We start from the raw sequence: 22,623 nt of genomic DNA on the forward strand, positions 1-22,623 counted from the left end.
GTCTTAACAGATTTTCCAACCTAAGGGAAGGATACCAGGAAGTAATGAAGGAATTCTTTTTACAACAAGCTGGAGGCTGAGGTAAAGCCTGTCCTACGACATAAAGAAAGCTTTTTCTTTCTTGCAAAAATGGTACATTAATGGTACATAGGGAAGCTGGAATTTAGAAAAATAATTAGATGAACTTAGCCGTTGGTGCTAGAAGTATGCCACGAGACATATATACCACTGAATGAGTGTTTTAGAATATTAAATCCATAGGGGGGTACAATTAAAAATCACTTTGAGAGTGTACTTTTATTTGCTTATTTTTACACCCAGAGAGACTTGCACCCACTGTAGACAGGGTGTTATGTGACTAAATACTCTTGTTGCAAAATATGTGAAGTGAGGCTGCCACTTTAAAGAGCTTGAATGTAACATAAGAAGCTGGCAGGGAGCCAAAGCTGTCACACTGGCTTGTAGGACAAATGAGAAACTAATTCTCGTCCTGAATGTTCAGTCTGTTAACTCAGCTATTCTGCATGCTGCTGATACACATGGTACCATACGGTCTGCACTGTGTCATAAAATTCATGTCACATTGATGCTAGGAAAACCTTTTTACACTATTAAGGTTTGTCTTGTGCATGAAATTGTGACAAGTTCAATTGGGATCTCTGAAGGTTTGACTTTGAGATTTAGACCTTTTAGGTAAATTGCATTGGTTTAGGCAGGGCTTTTTTCAGGGGGAACGCGAGGGAACGCAGTTCCGGCACCTTTAGCACTGAATGTATTTTATGTCATGGAGTGCTGGGGTGTGCTGGAAGGTCAAATGATGCTGCCTGCTGGGGGATCTATTGTCGCTTGTGGGGATCTATTTTTGTGTGGGGGTTTATTGTTGCTGGGTGGGTCCATTGTTGCTGGCGGGGGTCTTATGTTGCTGGGGGTCAATTGTTGCTGGGAGGGATCTACCATTGAGGGAGAGGTCTATTGCTGCTGGCTGTTGGAGGGTCTATTGATGCTGGCTGCTTGATGATCTGTTGTTGCTGCTGAGGATCTATTGTTGCCTGGGTGGTATTATTTTATGTGGGGGTCCATTGTTGCTGGGGGGGTCTATTGTTGTGTGGGGCATCAATTGTTGCAAAGGTAGGGTCTATTAAATTCCATACAAATTACTTAGCAGCACAAAATAATACTTAGTTCTGTATTCTCTAAAAGGGGCGGTGCAGGGAGGTGGGTAGGGAGTGGAACCAAGAAACGGTGCTCAGAGGTGGGTAGGGGGCTTAGGCAAAGAATGACTCAGAAGGAGGGAGTTCCTGCACCTATTCTCTGAGAAAAAAAAATGGTTTTAGGCAAAAGTCAGAGTCAATTATATATGAACTCTGTACTCTGGATAAGTCAACAAAGGCTGCAAAGGGACCTATTGACCTATTGGACCAAATGGAGGGTGGTATCTTAGCAGACAAAAATGGGCAATGTGGAGAGACTAAACCGAAATTTGGATATGTTATTTGCATTTAAAAAAGGCATCTAATGCTTGCGATGTCAGCAGTAATGTCATATGGAGAGCTAAGTGGCAATAAAGTGTCAGGGAGTGAAAATAATGACAAGAGAGTATGCACATATAGTGAGCATAATGGGCACAGAATGAGATCCAAATCTTTGTTTCTACACAGATCTTTGGATCAGTGGCAGCCCATCCATTAGGGGTGCAGGGGCGCTGCCCCCCCTAATCCATGAGCCCGGCCCCCTAATCTACGTGCAGGACGCATGGATTTCTATGGTTTTTGTTTTTTAGAAGCACATGATTAGAGCCTGAGGCCTTCAAAAAAGGGTGGGCTCGGGGCAACCCTGTTGTGTGACCCCATTAGCTGGGGGTCCAAAGACCCGATTGGCCGGGAGGAGAAGCGATGGCCGGGACATGGAGGAGACGTAGGGGGGGAAGCTGCTGCCGCAGCCGTAGTGCGGGGTTGATGGGGGCCTGGTGGGCGAGAGGGCGAGCCGGCGACCTACGGGGGGGTTTGTTCTGTGTTGTCAATGGTGTGTGGTGCTTGAGTGATGGGGGTGTGTGGTCAGGTCTGTCTGCCCCCCCCCCCCCCCCCCCGACTGATGGAGCACCAGCCTCCACTGCTTTGGATTCTGAATTGTTGCATTACTTCACTGTACTATAAAATTTTATAATATGAAACCAGGATGAGGAAACCATTGTGAATATTTTAATAAATATCTGTTCCTTTTGCCTGTGCTGGTTCTTGACGTATCTGGTGCATTCATTTAAGATAAGTTCGACGGCCTATGAAAAACTAAGTGAACAAAGTAAAAAATCCATATTGATTGCACAGCTAATAAAATGTGCTGGTTTACCTTGTATCATATAAAGAAATACATTTTGGGGCCTATTACATTTTAAAGATACTTAAGCAACAGAAGAATTTCAGGAAAAAAATATCATGTACATCACCTACAGCAATGGTCCCCAAATTGCAGTCTGCAGGTCGGATTGCCTTTAACTGGCACTAATCCTCCCGTTGACACCAATAATGGGGCATCATTTCTTCCACTGACACCAGCAATGGGGCATTATTTATTCCACTGACGCCAACAATGGGGCACTGTTTCTTCCACTAACACCAACGATGGGGGATTATTTTTTCCACTGTCACTAACAACGGGGCACAGTTTCTTCCACTGACACCAACAACGGGCACTATTCCTCTCACTGACACAGATGGGGAAATATTTCTTCCACTGACACCAATAATTGGACACTATTCCTCACAATAACACCAACAATGGAGCACTATTCCTCTCACAGATAATAACAATGATGGGGAACTATTCTTTCCACTGACACCAGCAATGGGGTTCTATTCCTCTCGCTGACATTCATGATGGGGCTCAATTCCTTCCACTGTTAAATACTAGCAACTGCATTCTGTCAACATGACTTCTTCTGTACTTTTTAATTACTGTATAGAGACCACATGCCATTGATTTCCAGGGGCAGTGCCAAAAATGGAAGATTGCTGTCTGGGTATTTTGTTCATTACAATGCCCTTGACTTACTGACCAACTGTTTATTACTTATTTATCTTGGCTGTAGTTTTCAGTGACTCCTCATATCATGAAAATCATATTAGTTAAAGTGTATTAAAGTGGATATAGAAGATTACAGCCACATTTAATAGTTGCTCAGAGGTCATATTACGTTGTGTAGATTAAGGATCTTAATTTCATGTATATCTCTATACCTCTGCTCACTCTGCGATAAACCTTTTAAAGAGTATCAAGATGAGCAACACAGTTTGGTGTGTAAAGGTAGCACAACTGTACTGTAACCATGTCTAGGTCAGGTCAATAGGAAGTTTGACATTTCATGTTCTTAGCTGTATAATAAAATTGCAGCATCGATAAAAAATCCTATGTATAAAATATAAGTCAAACAAAAGAACTCACTGTTCCGGGTGAGACAGGAAGCCTAATGATATCACGGGTGCCCGCCTCGGCTCGCCTCCACATAGATCAACACTGAAGAAATGGCTGCACTCCAAGATCCATCAAAATTCTTATTTAATAGACGAACATCCCAAGTGTTACAAACATTTTAAATGGTAGGGGCGTTTCACACACTAACAGATGCGCTTATTCATTACCATAAAAATATAAGGACTAGTAAAATATTACCAAAAAGATGGCGGTTGCACATACGCCACAATCAGCAATGCTTTGCCTTTTGTCTGTGGCAAAAATTAAACTAAAAAACAAATAAAAATGTATGCCAGCTATAAAGGGACAGTCTTTAGTCCTTCAGCCAGCTAGCGTTGGGGTCCAATTGTACCATTGGTGCATATGAGAATAGTCCCAGCCACTCTCTGCTCTGCACTTAGATGACTCTGGCTGTTGGCACCCCTGAACTCTGCACTCTGGATCTGGCACAGGCTGCCGATATGCAGCAGTGATGGTAAACACTGGACAGAGATGTGCACTTTGTGATCTCCTTAATAGCAAGAGGAAGCTGTGTCCTGTACAGCTTAAAAAAATCAGCTATTTCCCTTCCCCTTAACAATCTCCCTCTGGGAAATGCAGTTCAAAAGTTCTTGATTACAGTAGAGTCTCTCTCCTCTGGACTACAGTTCCCACAGTGCAGTGCTGCCTGACTCAGTCTATTTAACTCTTCCTGCTCAGCAGCTTCCTCCTCTTGCTGATATAACTGTTAACCAATTCAGCACCGCGGAGCAGCAGCTACAGAGAGCAGCTACAGCCAGTGTTTCTCTCACTCTCCATTCTTAGACAAGCACCTGGCTACGTACCAATGATATTCAGAAAAAAGAGAGGAGGCTAAGGGGGCAAATAAGATAAAAAGGAAGGAAAGGACAGAAGTTGGGCAGGCACCTCAGGGTCATAGGCAAGACCTAACTTGAGATAACCATTGGCATCCAGTGTACTTAAAGTTTTTGTAACTGCCAGTCAAAATTGCTTGGCAAGTACCAGGTGACCCAAGGCTCCCATATTTTTTTAATGTACGCATAGAATTTACTAATTTAGCTGAGCTTTTTCTTTATAAAATGTCCAATGACATCAATAAATGTTCAATGAAGTCAATATATTGCTTAGGCGCTGTCAAAATATGGTTTATCAGGATAAGGATGAGCTTGGCTTTGGTCTGAACTTGGGCTCTGACTGAACTTGGAAGGGACCAGGACATTCCCTACCTTGTAACTACATGTAGACAAAGGGGCGTGGAGGCTCGTGACAGCATTGGCCATATATTTGAGGCCGAACAAAGGAGGTTCTTGACAAAACTCATGACTATGGGAACTTGCACTAAACTTTGAAGCATGGTTTAAACACTTCTCCATACATTTTGGGCAACTGGGCATGACCACCAGTCTCTAAGCAACCCCCACAAAGAAAACAAAAGGGCACAAAGGACTAATGCATTGCCAGATAAACTTTCTTCAAGAAAAGAAAAATAATGGGCACATACTCACAAAAGCCATAGACTAGTACAGCTGTAAAAATCAGGCCCAAATGACAGAGTAGCCCTCATAGGGCACTGTATCAACATGACCCTTTGTGTTTACGCGGCAGAGTAGAGAAAGATGTCACTCCTTTTTTTAATTTTTTTGCAAGAAAATTATGGAAGGCAGGAATGTCAGTAGCGACCCAACGGCTGAAGGCACCTGGGAAGGCGAGGCCAGAGGGGATAAAGGACTTTTAAGGAGAGAGAATAACAGCAAATGTGAAGACTATTTTGTTGTATATATTGAGAGAGTGAAGTGTGATCAGGTTTTGCAACATTGATCTAGCCTTGGGGAGCAACCAAAGCAGATTATTCACACAAAGAAGATCACAATCCATCTCCTTAAGATCTACTCAGAGTTGGGTTTCCACAGTAGCATGGTATTTAGCAAGAGTAGCCAGCTGTGCAGCCTGATAGTACTTTAATAAGAGTGGGAATCTCAAGCCTCCACAGAATCTAGGAAATCTAGACTGGTAGAGTGTGTATTTAGGTAACCTTGTCCTACCTCAAATGAACTACAGAATATTAAGCTGCAGAGTGCATACGGTCTACAAAAAAATGGGGAGTACAAATTTTGAGGCATTATTGCATAGCAATGACTTTCCCTTTTTTTAATTATTTGTTTTCTGCCCCCCATTTTTTATTACGCTGTTTTATACATAGTTTGTAAAGATTCCCACTATTAAATGCATGACAGACCGTGCCATTAGCAGTCCTGCAAAGTGACTGCTGAGATAACAAGGCAAACCACGTGGAGACTGTATTGTTTCAATATGAATGAGTCAGACTCTAAGCACATAGATAGACTTAAGCTGGGTATACACTTACCCAAATTTGCCCAAATTTTTGCACATGTGTACCACTCTCTGTTCAACTGAAGTCGGTCGTTAGATTGGCTTCTGTGGAACGGTCCTGCTGGAAAACCAGCATTCAATCAGTGCATGCAGTCAATGGCTTCTGTTAAACGGGGAGGGCAACACATAGACCTGAATTTAACCGTCCCTGATGAACTTGCTGATTTTAGATCTGTGTGTACCCAGCTTTACACAAACAGAAAGGAACAGAAAAGCAGTTACCATGAACCACCTTTTCACAGCTCACATAAACACAGCTCACCTGCATTACTTTCAAACTCTGTATACAGCTCATGTGCACCCTTATTTCCAGCTCACCTGAAGCCTTTTGCACTGTTGCACCCATCTCCACCCGCTTAGCTGAATGGGGCAGCTATCCCAACATATGGTCCTTTCCTTTTGTTTCTTTGCCACTGCCTTTACACACACAGTGCCTGCAGCAGCAGAGTCCCAGTAAACATGGCAGGCGGTGTGTTTAGCAGTGTCTATGCAATGGCCCACCAGCATAGTGGGCATCTCCACACACACAGTGTAAGGTGTTGCCGGGCAGCAGGCGCTTTTGAGATCCTGTGAGATACTGTGATCCTGGGACATCACCCTATTACAAATAGCCAAGATTCAGGACTATCCTAGCAAATCTGGGACAGTTGCCATCTATGGTTACCCAGCTGCTCTCATGTGTTGTTATTCTGTCATTTATGATATCTACCTACAAGAGGCTAATTTAAGACACAATAGGCAGGCATACTGCTGTTATTGTCATCAAGAAACTCACCCTGTGAAATGCCAGCTAGGTATAAATTGGCTGCAAAGAGGATGAAGGAGATGAGTAAGGAATGAGATGCAGCAAAAGATGAAAAAAGCTGAAAACAGCAATATATTAAATAAAAAAAAAATAAAAAACATGGCAAATGTCATTAACTTGGTATCCATGGACTTTACGAATCGTTTTTTTTAAGGGTTTGCTATGCCAATTTAGCTGTGGTGTAAAAATCATTGCAACCAAAAGTTTCATGCTGTGCAGCAATTCAGAGTCAGCTTGTTTAGAAAGTTTCAAGCAATGGCAATAACCTGCGTGCAAGCTATTCAAAGTTTGTAGCTGAGATAGAAGAGCGTAAGGTTGCTCAAAGCCCCCGACAGTAACATGTACCTTGTAAAGTCTTGCTATTTAGAGGTAATTATGTTACCATTATGAGTGGTTGCTCTAGCCAAAGGTCAAACAGGCCACCCACTAGGCTTTACATTACAGTTAAAATGCAGAGAAACACTTAGTCATAACATGCAAATATGAATGTGGTGCACAATTACAACGCTAGGTGCAATGTAGATCCTACAATCTCATTGTTCATTTACCCTTTAGTGTTTAAAATAAAGAAAAATAAAGGAGGTTTTGTAAAGATTTTTTTTTTTTTTTTTTTGGGAGCGTATGTAATCTGAAACCAAATTGTAAAAGAAAAAAATCCTATGAGCCACACTGAACCCAGTGCTAAGTGTAAGCACTACTCAGCCGCATGCATAAAACACGTATCGCATTGCGTGTAGATAGCAAATAAATAAAAAGTAATGAGGCGCTAAAGTGTGCTAAATGTGCCCCTATTGTGACACAAAAAATTGTGCATAAAATGTGTGTAGAAGTGTATACGACACTAAATAATATGAAATAAATTAAATAAACATAATCACAAAAAGCTGATAAATATTATGTGCATAAGCAAATAATACAAGTTACACATATATTATCAATCCGATGAAACCACATTTACTTTAGATATACATCACAGGTGCAAACGGATACCAAAAAGTGCCATGTGCCAAACAAACTGCAAAGTGCTTGGTGCCACACAATTCATATACACAATAGTCCTTATTGAACTACATAAATGTATACTGAGCATGTAAATAAAAGTCCTGCACATAGATAATAAAGTGCTTATGAGTGATCTTCAATGGTGGTATATTCTCCACGTGCCACAGGTCATGCGATGGTGCAATACAGGTGACCCGCCAAGGTAATGCGCTCACCTCAGAGTATGCGACTAAGTTGCTAAACAAAGTCAGAGAACGCTTTTGAGCCACCCTGGGCTCTGTGCGGATCACAGGATCACAGGCTCCAGCACGGGAACATTCAGTGGATAAGAAGAAAGAACCATATAGTGTAATAACGTTTTTAATTATTTATTCCAAAATCAGATAAAACACTCCCCCAAATGGGGTACTCACATTTTCAGGGTGCGTCAGTGCACCACTCTAAAACAAGCATGTAGATAGGTAAAGCAGTGAAGATATGGCGTCCGTCCCAACACCGTCAGCTACCGCTGCCTAACACTCCGTCCTGGCCCCTCCCCTACGCGTCTTCGACACAGGGCATACGTGTCATCATCAGGGGGAATGTCTAGACAGTAGGCACTGATGATGGCCAACAACCCTGAAACAGCTGGGCACACCCTATGTATGTTTTCTGGAGAGTAGGGGTGTAGCTTGTAATTAAAAGGGGCCCCATGCTAAAATATCCTTCCGTCCTACTATTCCATATACAGTGTTATGTCGATGGGTCTTGCTACACTTGTTATCAGGATATCCATATGATAGAGCTGCGCGATTCTGGCTAAAATGAGAATCACAATTTTTTTGCGTCGAATAAAGATCACAATTCTTGCAGCGCAACATTATCTTTCACAATATACAAAAAAATTGGGCTAACTTCATTGTTTCATTTTTTTTTATTAATTGAAGTGTATTTTTTCACAAAAAAACTTGCGTTTGAAAGTCCACTGCGCAAATACAGTGTGACATAAAATATTGCCACAATCGCCATTTTATTCCCTAGGGTCTCTGCTAAAATATATATATATATATATATATATATATATATATATATATATATATATACATATATATATATATAATGATTGAGGTTCCAAGTAATTTTCTAGCAAAAAATACAGATTTTAACTTTGTAAGAAACAAGTGTCAGAAAAAGGTTTAGTTTTTAATTGGTTAAACTGCCCTCCTTTGATCTAAGAACAAAGTTACAATGTTTATAGTTATCGACAATGTTGTGAAAATCTTGGCATGCTGCCCGTTTTTTTTCTTTTGACAGCTGAGTGAGCAGAGAACTCTCTACACTTGTTAAATGAATGAATCTGGAAATTCTGCATAGAGATCGTGAGGGGGGTTGAATCGAGATCACAAATGTTTTAACGATTAATCGTGCATATGATATATCTTTTCAGATGTTAACATGAAATGATAAATAGGAGCTTGGTCTCCTTCAAAGAGCTGTGTGTAGACTATCCCATGTGACCAGAAGGTGGCAGCGGCTGACAGTATGAAGATCATATACTTTGACACCATTGATATGCTTTTGTATAAACTCTCAGGTATGTGGCAACAAATTATTGAGCCATTATACTCATTGATAGAATGAGATTGGAACTGAGGTTTACAATATTTCTTATTCTAGTGTTTGACTGCAATACATTTCCCTGACGAAGTGAGCTATGTCCTGTGAAACGCAATCTGCATTGAAGCCAAAGCCAGTCTCTCATCCCCTACTGCAGTGTGGTTGGTGAGAATCAACACTAAGAAGAGCGTTTTTTTGCTTTTTTGATATTAAATTTGTGGTACATGTGTACATTTTTCATGTCTATAAAATTTTAATCTTGTATTAATAAATATCTTGATACCTTTACTTCATTGGTACTGTTATAGTCCTTCCAGTTTAATAGTTAGGGTTTTTTGTGCAATCTATTATCTAAATTAGTCCAATCATTGAGGGTTCTCTCATGAGCGTCTTCTCCCACTCTTCCTTTTTAATGGATGCACTTGTTTCTGTATTACACAGGCAGGGTTACCGCGGGCCAGAAAACATTGTGTAGTGCTGGATGTGGCCCTCGGGCTGCAGTTTGGAGGCCCTTGCTTTAGGACCCCAGTTCAGCTATTTAGGTAAAATCGTTCATGTTAACCTGTTCTGGAAAATTCTATCCCAAACCTGTTATTCTGCAGCCCAGTGATTCCCAATGTTGCCCACTACAGTGTTCAGAAAATGCATTCATGTAGCAACTATACCCTAAGGAAAGTTAAAAGGCCGCAGTCTCACCGAAAGGGTTGAACTTATCACCTGCTTGTCATGTTCATGACATGTCACAAAGTTAATATCCATATAAGAATAATATCAATACTTCTGCTGATAAACTCTAATTGAAACACTTATATTTTAAAGGATCGCTAAGAATTATGGGAAATGTACCCACAGACTCTCTGCTGGTAGGAAAACATGGCAGCGTAACACCACACAGACATCCTCCCACCAACCAATGGAAACAAAGCTGGACAAAAGCATGAAGAACCCTACTTTCAAGCAACTAAGTGCACATAACTCTTCTCTGTGCTTCGCTGATATTGCAAACCTCCATAAACACAACTGCACTGTTTCCTATCCTCAGGTGAAACACACGGATTAAACAAATCCTCCTACAAAATCTGTCTATCTGCAGTCTTCTCTTCTATACATCCATTCAAAGTCCAGAATTTTTAAGCTTGTCTGAGAGTTCCAAAAAATTGGGCAGAGAGCTGAAGTTACACTCTGCAGAGCTCAGTGAGGAGATCTCTGAGGGCTGATTGGAGGGCAGAGACACACCCCCTTCACACAGCACACGGGAACAGAGCTGAGGCTGTCAATCAGTTGGAGATCCCTCCCCTGTCACCTTTTTCTATTGGTGGCAGGAAACCTTGTCAGAAGTGGTTCACGCTGATAGCAGAGGAACAAAGCAGCAGACAGAAATTACACTTATGGGGAGATTTACAAAAACTGGTGCAGCTGTGCATGGTAGCTAACTTCAGCTTGTTCAATTAAGATTTAACAATAGAACCTGGAAGCTGATTGGTTTCTTTGCAGAGCTGCACCAGATTTTGCACCATGCAGTTTTGTTAAATCAACTGTGTGTTTTTAATTGAGACAAGGATATTAAGCCGCTGCGTGCCCCTGGGGGCCCGCATCATAGCGATCGTTGCGGTGTGTCAGTCTGACACACCGCAACTCTGATCTAGGTAAAGAGTCTCTGACGGAAACTCTTTACCACGTGATCAGCCATATCCAATCATGGCTGATCACGATGTAAATAGGAAGAGCCGGTGATCGTCTTTTCCACACTCGCGTCTGACAGACGCGAGTAGAGGAGAGCCGATCAGCTGCTCTCCTGACAGGAGGGGTCTGTGCTGATTGTTTATCAGTACAGCCTCTCTCGGATCCCATCCAGGACCACCAGGGAAGCCGCCCAGGACCACCAGGTATGCCCCCTAGACCCCCAGGGAAATACCAATCTGTGCCCAGGCAGCTGCCAATCAGTGCCCACTCCAATGCCTACCACCGCCAGTGCCACCAGGGATGCCTATCATTGCCTCATATCAGTGCCCATCAGTGCCATGTATCAGTGCCCATCAGTGCCCAGCAGTGCCGCCTATCAGTGCCCATCAGTGCCCAGCAGTGCCGCCTATCAGTGCCCATCAGTGCCGCCTATTAGTGCCACCCATAAGAACCCATCTTTGCAGCCTTTCAGTGCCCATCACATAGCTCCCAACTGTCCCTGATTTGGAGGGACTGTCCGTGATTTGGAGCATTGTCCCTCTGTCCCTCGTTCCTCCTCATGTGTCCCTCATTTTGGTCTGATCTATATAGATGTATACAAAATGCACTTTTTATCTATCAAAAAGTGTTTCCCAGTGCTAAACCTTTCATCTGATTTCTAAATTGCTGCATTTGTTAAATTCCAAAAGCCAATATAAAGGAATATTAGTGGTAAAAAAAGCACTTGTGGGTTTAACCAATCTTGTTTTTTTGTACAATTCTCCTTTAAGGGGGTGTGACAAGGGGTGTGTCCTATGCCTGCATACTTTTACATTCTCATCTCAAAAAGTTGGGAGGTATGCCCATCAGTGTCGCCTATCAGTGCCCATCAGTGCCATCCTGTGCCAGCCACGAGTGCCCATCAGTGCTGCCTATCAATGCCCATCAGTGCTGCATATCAGTGCCCATCGTCAGTGCCCGCTCATTGGTGCCACCTCATCGGTGCCGCCTTATCAGTGCCTGTCAGTGCCGCCTTATTAGTGCCCATCAGTGAAAGAGAAAACTTACTTATTTACAAAATTTTTTAACAGAAACAAAAGCAAAACTTTAATTTTTTTCCAAATTTTGGGTCTTTTTTTATTTGTTTAGCAAAAGATAAAAACCGCAGAGGTGATCAAATACCACCAAAAGAAAGCTCTATTTGTGGGAACAAAACGATAAAAATTTAGTTCGGGTACAGTGTTGTATGACCGCGCAATTGTCATTCAAACTGCGACAGCGCTGAAAGCTGAAAATTGGTCTGGGCAGGAAGGTGTATAAGTGCCCAGTATTGAAGTGGTTAAGCACCGCCTCAATTAAAAATAGGTCATAAAGGCAAACTAGCATTTTGTCCACTAAAAACTGAGAGTTTCATATACTGTACTTCTATGAACTTCTAAGAACTCTATTGCTGAGATCTTTGCGGCTGAGTTACCAAGTCTGCATACCTGTTGTAGCCATTATCAGGGTTTCCCACTCTTCATGTTACATTCTGTTTTACTTTTAGAGAATGCAACTGAAGGAACATGCAAATGTGGTGGGAACACCCAAAACCATTAATTGCAGAGAATGAGAGAAAGAAATTATGAAAGGGAGAACTTGCTGTCAGACTATCCAAGGCAAATAAGAAGCCAGGGACAGACTCAGCCAACTAATCTCCACTGATGCCTAGAATATCAGTTTTGGACAGACTGACCTTTTAGACCTTCATGGTAATCTCCTCTCCCACTCCTGATGAAAAATGTCAAAATAAATTCCAGGCAAATAGCTAAATACACAGATTAGATATATACATGGGAGCTGTTTTACCTGCCAAGGAATTTGCATTTATGTGCATGCAGTCCTCAGATTTAAACAACCCTGCGGCACAGCGCAGCCCTATTTCACAGGGCAGAAGAGCTGATTTTCCTCTACTAAAGTAAGGCCTTGTTTACACCCTCCAAACTTTTCCCCTTTAAGCAGTGCAAATATACATATGCTGCGCCCACAATGCTTTGCATCACAGCATGGCAAAATTTAACCCCACTGTCATGACCTATTCAAGTGAATGCAATGCAAGCAAATTCGGTGCAGTAGTGCAGGTTTTTAGGGGTTAAAACAGGAGGTGAGATAGCAACATAATGCCCCCTCACCGCCTGTAAAACACCCTCTGAAGAGCAATCCAATGCTATTCAACTCTCAAAGGGCAACACGGATGTAAACAAGCCCTTAAAGCGGAGATCCGCCTTTTTTGTTTCTTTTTTTTAAGTCAGCAGTTACAAATACTGCAGCTGCTGACTTTTAAAATATGGACACTTACCTGTCCAGGGTGACGGTGATGTCTTCACCCGAAGCTGATCTATCCCTCGGCTGTCGGGTGCTGCCGCCGCCATCCTTGATAAGGGAATCAGGATATGAAGCTTTGCGGCTTCACTTCCTAGCTCCCTACTGCGCATGCGCGACTCGCGCTGCATTATCCTACTGGTCCCTGCTATTTTCTGGGACCCGTGTGTCTCCCAGAATACAACGGGGGGGGGGGGGGGAGTGGCGTAGATACCCACGGGTGGTTCGGGTATCTATGCCCAGAAGTGGGAGCAAAATACCTGTATTAGACAGTTTTATCTGCTCCCCCATCCCCCAAATGCCAAATGTGAGGGGGGAGGAACCAGAAAAGCGGAAGTTCCATTTTTGGGTGGAACTCAGCTTTAAGTAACACTTACAAATTTTGCCCCTCATCTGAACCTGTGACTGGACAGCGGAAGGAGAAGCTAGGCTCGCTTTCCTCTCTCTTCCTATCAGCATTTTCCACGTTAGCACATGAGCACCACAGCACAACCGACTGGCCCCTTGTGCTGCTTCTTGCTCCCTAGTCTGACTTCTGCTGTGCAGGGGATTGCAATCAGCTAATATCAAATCAAATTAAGGAATTTACACTGCTTGCATTTGCTATTTTCTCCACTGCAGGAGGCACTCATCTGCAGTGGCAATTCAGCTGGGGGAGAAAGTTGAGAGCAACCTAGTTCCTTTATGGTTTCCTCAGTCACAGAGAAGCAACAACTGATTGGATGCTGGCACCCAAGATGACTTTGGTGGCCATCTTGGGTCAGGCAGAGTCTATTTAAGACCCTTGCTCCTGGGTTTGGTGTGCTTTATACTTGTGGCTAGAGTAGGGACAGGTCACCCATCTGGCAGTGCTTAGCATAAGGGAGAGGTTCCTGACGAGTAAGGAAAGTGCAGGGACACGCCATCCTTCCTGAAAGCCTCCCCACTTGAGTACATAAAAGTCAGGCTGCATTCCACCCCTCGAGACAGACGCTGTCAGCACACCTGAGGCCTACCTCTACTACACATCGCTGTTTAATGCTGTTTCATGATCTCACTTGGGTTGCCTTCCAGCCGTGCCTGTTCTGTATTGCTGAACTTCAGTAACAATATATTTCTGCACTAATGACCATCGTTTAACTGTTAGAGCTTGTTTTCAGGTTGATTTCCGTCAGCCTCCAAAGTTCAGATCATTAATTGTCCTAATTGTGGTGTTTTTTTCCAAATGCATTCCAACACTCATCAACTAAAGTGAGTATTTATTGCCTTTTAAACACTCCGTCGTAGCCAGTTCATGTAACGTTACCAGAAATAACAGTCTGTATTGTTGCTAAAGAATAAAAGTGGTTACGTTTCCCATTAAAAAAACAAAAAAAACCCAATATATTTCTGTTCTCCGCACTTTGAGAGTTTTTCTGCCGCTGCACCAAGCTGCACCCACCCACATATAAAAAAAAAACACTTTAAAGGATGCATTATTGAACACAAAGCTACATGCATTTGTGTCTTTTAGATCCGCCTGGACTTCAGCTCTAAGTTATGTGTCAAGAAGATATTTTTTGCTTATACAGTACATAAAACTAAAATTCACGATCTACTGTAGAAAAAACAAAAAGAGGGCGCACCAGCCTTGCGCATTACCCAAATTAACCTTCAGCATGCTGGACACGGTCTCCGTGACCTGGTCGCTTTGTATTCATTGTGGATGTTTTTATGATTGATTTGTTTGTTAGTATATCCCTTTTCTTTTTATACAAATAAACACTACTTGGGTAACGTGCAAGGTTAGTGCGCCATCTTTTCATTTTTTCTACAGTGTTTCCATTGGGTTCCCCCCAACCCCTGGAGGGCAGCAGGGCCTGTGCATTTACCTGGAGCCATAGAGATCCTGGGCAACATCCACCGCCATTACATCACCCTTGAGCGCAGGAGAATTTGTTGCTATATTGGTTAAAATTCACAATCACCAGTGTCTACATAATTAGGGAAATGCCACTTTAGATACTTTATGTCTTACCACCACTTACTATCAGTTACATATTTCAATTCATTGACTATACAGTTCTTTTTGCTGAAGCAGTCTTGCACCTCACACTATGCCAAGTTGGCAGGGTCTGCTGCTTATGTTATCATGTGTCTGTCTGTCACAGCACGCAGTCCTGTCAGAACTAAACTACTTCTAGATTATTTATGCATGCATATTAGTCATTTATATGATATTGATGAAGAAATTCCAGCTCTTACACAATACGACTTAAAGTTCAGAGGCTGGGACGCAGTGTTCTGTATTTCTTACATCCTGACAGGCTGCTACTGCAACAGTTCATTGTAAACAACTGTGACTTGCAAATCCTCTAGTTTGATCTACACCCAGATCAACATTGGCACACTTCAGCATCTATAAGCGATGAGCTCCCAACTCTATAAAGGGTAGAGTCCAATTACAGATACAGATCAACATGCAGCATCAAACCAAGCATGATCCCCTGTAGCGAAGTATTCTCTGACTTCTAATAAGAGTAAAGTTTGGTGGCCATGCCAGATCGGGTGCAAACAAGTACGTCAGAAGTGACATTTGCTTTGGATGGAAAGAAAGCACTTTAAAAACAAGCTTTCATCAGAAGTGTTTTTACCATTGGGTTGAGCACTGGCTTGTAATTACTACTGAAGCTTGCTGGACTTTTTTTTTTATACTTGTGTGACTCAGCAGAGACAAGCGACATAGTTCTAACTACTAATCCTACAGCCTGGGGATTGCAAACTTTCCAGCACTGGTTGTACTGAATCTTGAATGACCTCTACACATCAGTAAAGGGAGGATTAACCCTGGATACAATACCTATCTATTGATACCTAAAATCTGTATAGGCGAAATCTTGACTGCCCTTTTCCTACCCCATCCCCTCTTTTTTATCTTTTCTTTATTTTATTTTATTATTTTTTGTCTTCTCTGGTTACCTTTTATGTTGACCGAACTTTGAAAAAGAAGGGAAGAGGCAGGGAAAAGAGGGGAAAAAAAGAAGAAACCTTGATTTTGTATAATGATCTTTTTACAACTTTATCCAAACAAGATATTTATTCAATTATTTATTTCTATTATCACTTTTTTAATAGCTTTGGTTTCTTTGACAATGGTTATGTCCCTACAATTAATAATGATATTACTCATCTTTGGTTATATTAATGAGTATGTTATCTTTATTTGTTATATATCTTAGATGTGTACTATCTTTTATTAATATATGTCAGTTATTTACATATCTGTTAGAACTTTTATGTCTTTGTCCTATGACAAGCAAACCAATAAAGGTTAAGACAGTAAAGGGAGTTGCTAGCTTGCCCAATATTATATATGGGCATGTGAAAATACCCAATGTATGTGTCCACATATCTTACTGTATACAATAACCCTACAAGAAACTATTTCATATATGTGGCTTTCTTTAACCACTTGTCTACCTGGCCAGTTTTTTTTTTTTTTAATTTTTTGCACACATGTTAACCACTTCAATACAGGGCACTTTTACACCTTTCTGCCCAGGCCAATTTTCAGCTTTTAGCACTATTGCGCGGTCATGCAACACTAAACCCATAAGAAATGTTTATCATTTTTTTTCACACAAATAGAGCATTCTTTTGGTGGTAATTAATCACCACTGTGTAAATAGACTGAAAATTTTGAGAGAAAATAAACACGTTTTCCAGTTATAAAATGTTGCAAATAAATAATCTTTATTCACACATTTAGGTCAAAATGTGTTCTGCTGCATTTCCTGGGAAAAAATAACCCAAATCAGTGTTTATTGTTTAGTCTGTAGCAAAGTTAGAGAATCCACAAAGTATGATATATATATATATATATATATATATATATATATATATATATATATATATATATATATATATATATATATATATACAGTATCTCACAAAAGTGAGTACACCCCTCACATTTTTGTAAATATTTTATTATATCTTTTCATGTAACAACACTGAAGAAATGACACTTTGCTACAATGTAAAGTAGTGAGCGTACAGCTTGTATAACAGTGTAAATTTGCTGTCCCCTCAAAATAACTCAACACAGAGCCATTAATGTCTAAACCGCTGGCAACAAAAGTGAGTACACCCCTAAGTGAAAATTAGCCATTTTCCCTCCCTGGTGTCATGTGATTCATTAGTGTTACAAGATCTCAGGTGTGAATGGGGAGCAGGTGTGTTAAATTTGGTGTTATTGCTCTCACTCTCTCATACTGGTCACTGAAAGTTCAACATAGCACCTCATGGCAAAGAACTCTCTGAGGATCTGAAAAAAAGGATTGTTGCGCTACATAAAGATGGCCTAGGCTATAAGAAGATTGCCAAGACCCTGAAACTGAGCTACAGCACGGTGACCAGGACCATACAGTGGTTTAACAGAACAGGTTCCACTCAGAACAGGCCTCTCCATGGTCGACCAAAGAAGTTGAGTGCATGTGCTCAGCGTCATATCCAGAGGTTGTCTTTGGGAAATAGACGTATGAGTGCTGCCAGCATTGCTGCAGAGGTTGAAGGGGTGGGGGGGAAAGCCTGTCAGTGCTCCGACCATACGCTGCACACTGCATCAAATTGCTCTGCATGGCTGTCATCCCAGAAGGAAGCCTTGTCTAAGGATGATGCACAAGAAAGCCCACAAACAGTTTGCTGAAGACAAGGAGACTAAGGACATGGATTACTGGAACCATGTCCTGTGGTCTGATGAGACCAAGATAAACTTATTTGGATCAGATGGTGTCAAGCATGTGTGGTGACAACCAGGTGAGGAGTACAAAGACAAGTGTGTCTTGCCTACAGTCAAGCATGGTGGTGGGAGTGTCATGGTCTGGGGCTTCATGAGTGCTTCCGGCACTGGGGAGCTACAGTTCATTGAGGGAACAATGAATGCCAACATGTACTGTGACATACTGAAGCAGAGCATGATCCCCTCCCTTCAGAGACTGGGCCGCAGGACAGTATTCCAACATAACGACCCCAAACACACCTACAACCACTGCCTTGCTAAAGAAGCTGAGGGTAAAGGTGATGGACTGGCCAAGCATGTCTCCAGACCTAAACACTATTGAGCATCTGTGTGACATCCTCAAACGGAAGGTGGAGGAGCGCAAGGTCTGTAACATCTACCAGCTCCATGATGTCGTCATGGAGGAGTGAAAGAGGACTCCAGTGGCAACCTGTGAAGGTCTGGTGAACTCCATGCCCAAGAGGGTTAAGGCAGTGCTGGAAAATAATGGCGGCCACACAAAATATTGACACTTTTGGCCCAATTTGGACATTTTCACTTAGGGGTGTACTCACTTTTGTTGCCAGCGGTTTAGACATTAATGGCTCTGTGTTGAGTTATTTTGAGGGGACAGCAAATTTACACTGTTATACAAGCTGTATACTCACTACTTTACATTGTAGCAAAGTGTCATTTCTTCAATGTTGTCACATGAAAAGATAGAAAAAAATATTTACAAAAATGTGAGGGGTGTACTCATTTTTGTGAGATACTGTAAATTGATCAATCCTGATGACACCCTCATCTAATTTTTGGGAAAATTAGGAGATTTAAAAAAAAAAAGTTTTTTTACATACTTTCACCAGTGCAGTACGGTGTTAACATTACTGGTGGGGCAGTGTTTAGGGACAATGACTGGTGACAGTATGTAAAAAAAAAAAACTGTAATCATTTTTTATTTATTTATTTTTTTTAATTAAATTTTTTTTAATTTTATCCATAACGGGATCATACTGTGCAGAAGGAGCAAACCCTCCACCTCTCCAGAGCGCCCCCCCCCCCCGCTCAAAAAATGTTTTGACGGAAATATCCAGTCTAACATGAAGGAAGATAAGATAAACTTATCTATAAATGTTGATATAACAAATGATTGGTCACAACAATCACATGATACTGGCAGCAGACCGGTATAGTGATCAGTCATTGGCCACGACTGTATGAGCACCACCTTCTAGCAGGATATCATATGATGTCCACTCAGAAAGATGAATGGCCCACCCGGCCTATAGCAGTTTGATGGCTGGGTGGGCCTTTTGTCCTTCTGAGTGGAAGTCATATGACACCCTCCCAGAAGGCGGTGCTTGTGTGACCATGGGGCCACACAGCGGCGCAATCTGCCACAGGCTGTGTCCACCAGACACTGATGACTGATCACAAGAACGGGAAGGTGTTAAAATCTGCATTTTATTGCTAGACATTACTGAAAACACCCCAAAAGTATATATTTTCTGAAAGGAAAGACCCTGAAAAACAAAATGGTGGTAGTTGCAATTTTTTTATGTTGCACAATATTTGGGCAGCTGTTTATCAAACACATATTTTCAGCTAAAAATACACTAAAATTAATTTTAGTGCAAACACAATATTATATCCAAATTTTTGGTAAAATATAAAAGATAGGGTTGCATCAAGTAAGTGGATACCAAACATGTCAAGCTTAAAACTGCGCACACCTGTGGAATAAAATAAAAAATAACTACGGTATCCAAAATTCTTTATAGGTGATGCTTTAAAAGCCTTACAGGTCATCCGTTTAGAGTTAACTGTGAATGATGGCTCTAGAATTATTGCTCTCCAACTTGTGCGACCATACCGCACATGTGTGGGACAAATGATGTTTACATACATGTGCTCACGCTGCACTTTTTATATGGGGTGTGTGGGGGTGACAGGAATGAATAAAAATGTTTTTGCTATTGTTTATGTTATTTTTCTTTACTTCATACATTCTTTTTTTTTATATACTTTTTTTTGTAACTTAATCCCTATAACATGGGCTAACAAGCCCCTATATGATAGCATGGGCAGGTAACAGGTACTCCTTATACAGTCATTGAGGGTCTATTAGACCCCAAATGTTTACCCTGCAAACCAATGCAGTTATTCAAACACATTAAATTGGCTAAACTCATTCCAAGTCCATTCCATCAAAACAATATGTGTTCCTTGTCTTCCAGTTTATTTTATTTTTAAAGCAGCCACAGCATAACTAGAAAAGTCTGTATCTTGCCTGCAGCTACAGAGCTACATGTGCTCTTTCTATGGAAGCAGTGGTTTCTTTCTACCTTTGCTCTTTCTGTGGAAGCAGTAGTCTCTCTGCAGAGGTCTGACACCCCACCCCCACCCCCCGCTGAGCCATACCTATAGATCTAAAATCAGCAAAGCTCATGCACTGATTGTTGGACCCACAGAGAGCAATGTTTCCACTCTGCAGCATGCTGGCAGAGGACAGGCTATTTTTAAAGAAAACACATTGCAAAACTTTCCACACCTTTAGTTTAAATGCACCTGGAACATATTTAGCCTCTTTAAACTAAACTAATCAAAATGCGGACAAAGTCATTACTTGAGCCAAACTGGCCTGTATTCAGCAGCCTACCACAAAGATGGGGACCCCCCAGGAGAGGATATTTACTTGAGTTGGGAAATCCAAGTGTAATATGTCAAAGTGAGCGCCAAATGAAAAATCCTTAGCAGTCCAAACTCTTTATTGTTCAACTAGTTACAACAAGCAGGGCAAAGGACATCCGTCGCATTTAGGGAGCCACACAATCCCCAAATATAAAAAGGAATGGTCTAGCACACACAAATGCTGAGGTTGTAAAGGTTCACAGTGGTCTTTTGAGCCAATGTCTGAAAATTTGGTGAAAAAAACAGTACAGTTATAAAAAATGAAAGAAATACAGCTAGCTTTTTTGAAAGTCTAACTCCAAAGTTCACTCCATATTGGATTGCACTTTTCTCTGATAAAGATTCTCAATAAACATTTTACAAACAAAATAAATAAACTAAATGGAGTTCAGAATATTTATTGAATAGTTACATTGGAAATATAGATTTGATTTGATCTCTTCACACACACAGGCCTCTGGGAAAATGCATTATGCCACATGAGTCAGTAACACCCATGGTTACTCATGAACAGCTGACACGTTGCACAATCCTTTGCAAATACAGGTCTCAGCAACTCATATACCAAATTACAGATTTACCAATGTAAAGGCTTAATTAACCACAGGCATTCTGAATAGAATGGCGGGAAGGCCTGAAAATTGTTCATACAGTTAATGTGTCTAAAGCCCAAACATCTTTTTTAATCTTAAACTGGTGGTGTGGGGTTAGAATTCCTGTTAGTTTTTTTGCTGTTTGAATTCCCACTAGGGAAAATCCCCCTCGTACTTTTTCTCTAGGTGGCGATCATCACCAGGACTGAAAGTAAGTGCAAATCTAAAAGCTTACACTTGTTATGTGGCAAGTTTTCAACAGATTAATATTCAACAATGGTAGAATAAAATCAAAAGTCAAAAGAGATTTCTGCATTATTCCAGTGTATTTTACAATAACAAGGTCTTGTTGCATATGTGACCAGTTCACTTTTTTCCCCTCCTTTTTATGAAGAACAATTTCAACATTCCTATCATACTAATCTGTACTTGGTGGGAGTGGGAGTGGAATGTATTTTACAATGACTTCTTCTCTTTGTACCTGTTGCACATCCTAGCTTGGCACAGGTACATAGATGATGTGTTTGTCATCTGGACTGGTACCTTATATAATAATTTAATGACTTTATGTTTCTTTCAATGTAAGTGCATCCAAAATCTCCTTTCTGGATACTAAAATACTGGCACAACCCTAAGATGCCACAATAGTATAACTGGGACCAATATGGACCCTCTTTCTTCTCCCATTCCCCCCTACCAATTCCATCTTGACTTCTTATATCATAATAGACAAATGTCAGGAATACCATGCTCCGTTTTATATTCCGGATATTAATTGTGTAGCATCATCGACTCCCATTTGGCTCTTTCAATTTGGATCCTTTATCTATGTCTAGGTTACCTTGCTATAATATACTTATGATGTACTGTTGTTTTGTTTTCTTTTGTATTGTTTTGTTTTTGTTATTAATAAAAACTTTTCTGTTAAAAAAAATAAAAAATTCTGGCACAACAAGATGGCTCATTGGAGAACACACTTTATAGGAAGCCCACAGCAGGCAGTACTATACTTTATGCAGCTAGTGCTCACCCTCGCCCTCTAATTAGAAGCATTCCCTATAGCTATTGTCTACCATCTCAGGATGCACAGAGATGGTTTTAGATGAGAAGAATCTTGCAGAAGAAATTATTAAGAGTAAGGATACTGCAGTGAGAGTATAACAAAAAGATTCTCAAGAAGACTCTTTAAAGAAGTCTTATCAAAAAAGCTCAGATGAAAATGAAGTTAAAGTTAGTTTTCAACCTTAACATCCAAGAAAGTCGGCTCTACCCACATTAATACTCATTATTCTTGCAACCATTAGAATGTTAGGGAA

General features: G+C 41.1%; 1 protein-coding gene and 1 long non-coding RNA gene across 2 annotated transcripts in view; one reads left to right on the forward strand and one right to left on the reverse strand.

Moving 5' to 3' along the window:
* The window catches only part of SPTBN5 (spectrin beta, non-erythrocytic 5), a 367,667-nt gene that overhangs the window by 166,598 nt on the left and 178,446 nt on the right, over positions 1 to 22,623 (reverse strand). The window lies entirely within an intron of this gene.
* On the forward strand, positions 10 to 9,443 carry LOC141117642 (uncharacterized). The gene is made up of 3 exons (XR_012237190.1): positions 10 to 81; positions 9,093 to 9,239; positions 9,323 to 9,443. It is a non-coding gene; the product is annotated as an uncharacterized lncRNA (long non-coding RNA).

This window comes from Aquarana catesbeiana, linkage group LG13 (genome assembly GCF_042186555.1).
Source record: "Aquarana catesbeiana isolate 2022-GZ linkage group LG13, ASM4218655v1, whole genome shotgun sequence".
Lineage (NCBI taxonomy): Eukaryota > Metazoa > Chordata > Amphibia > Anura > Ranidae > Aquarana > Aquarana catesbeiana.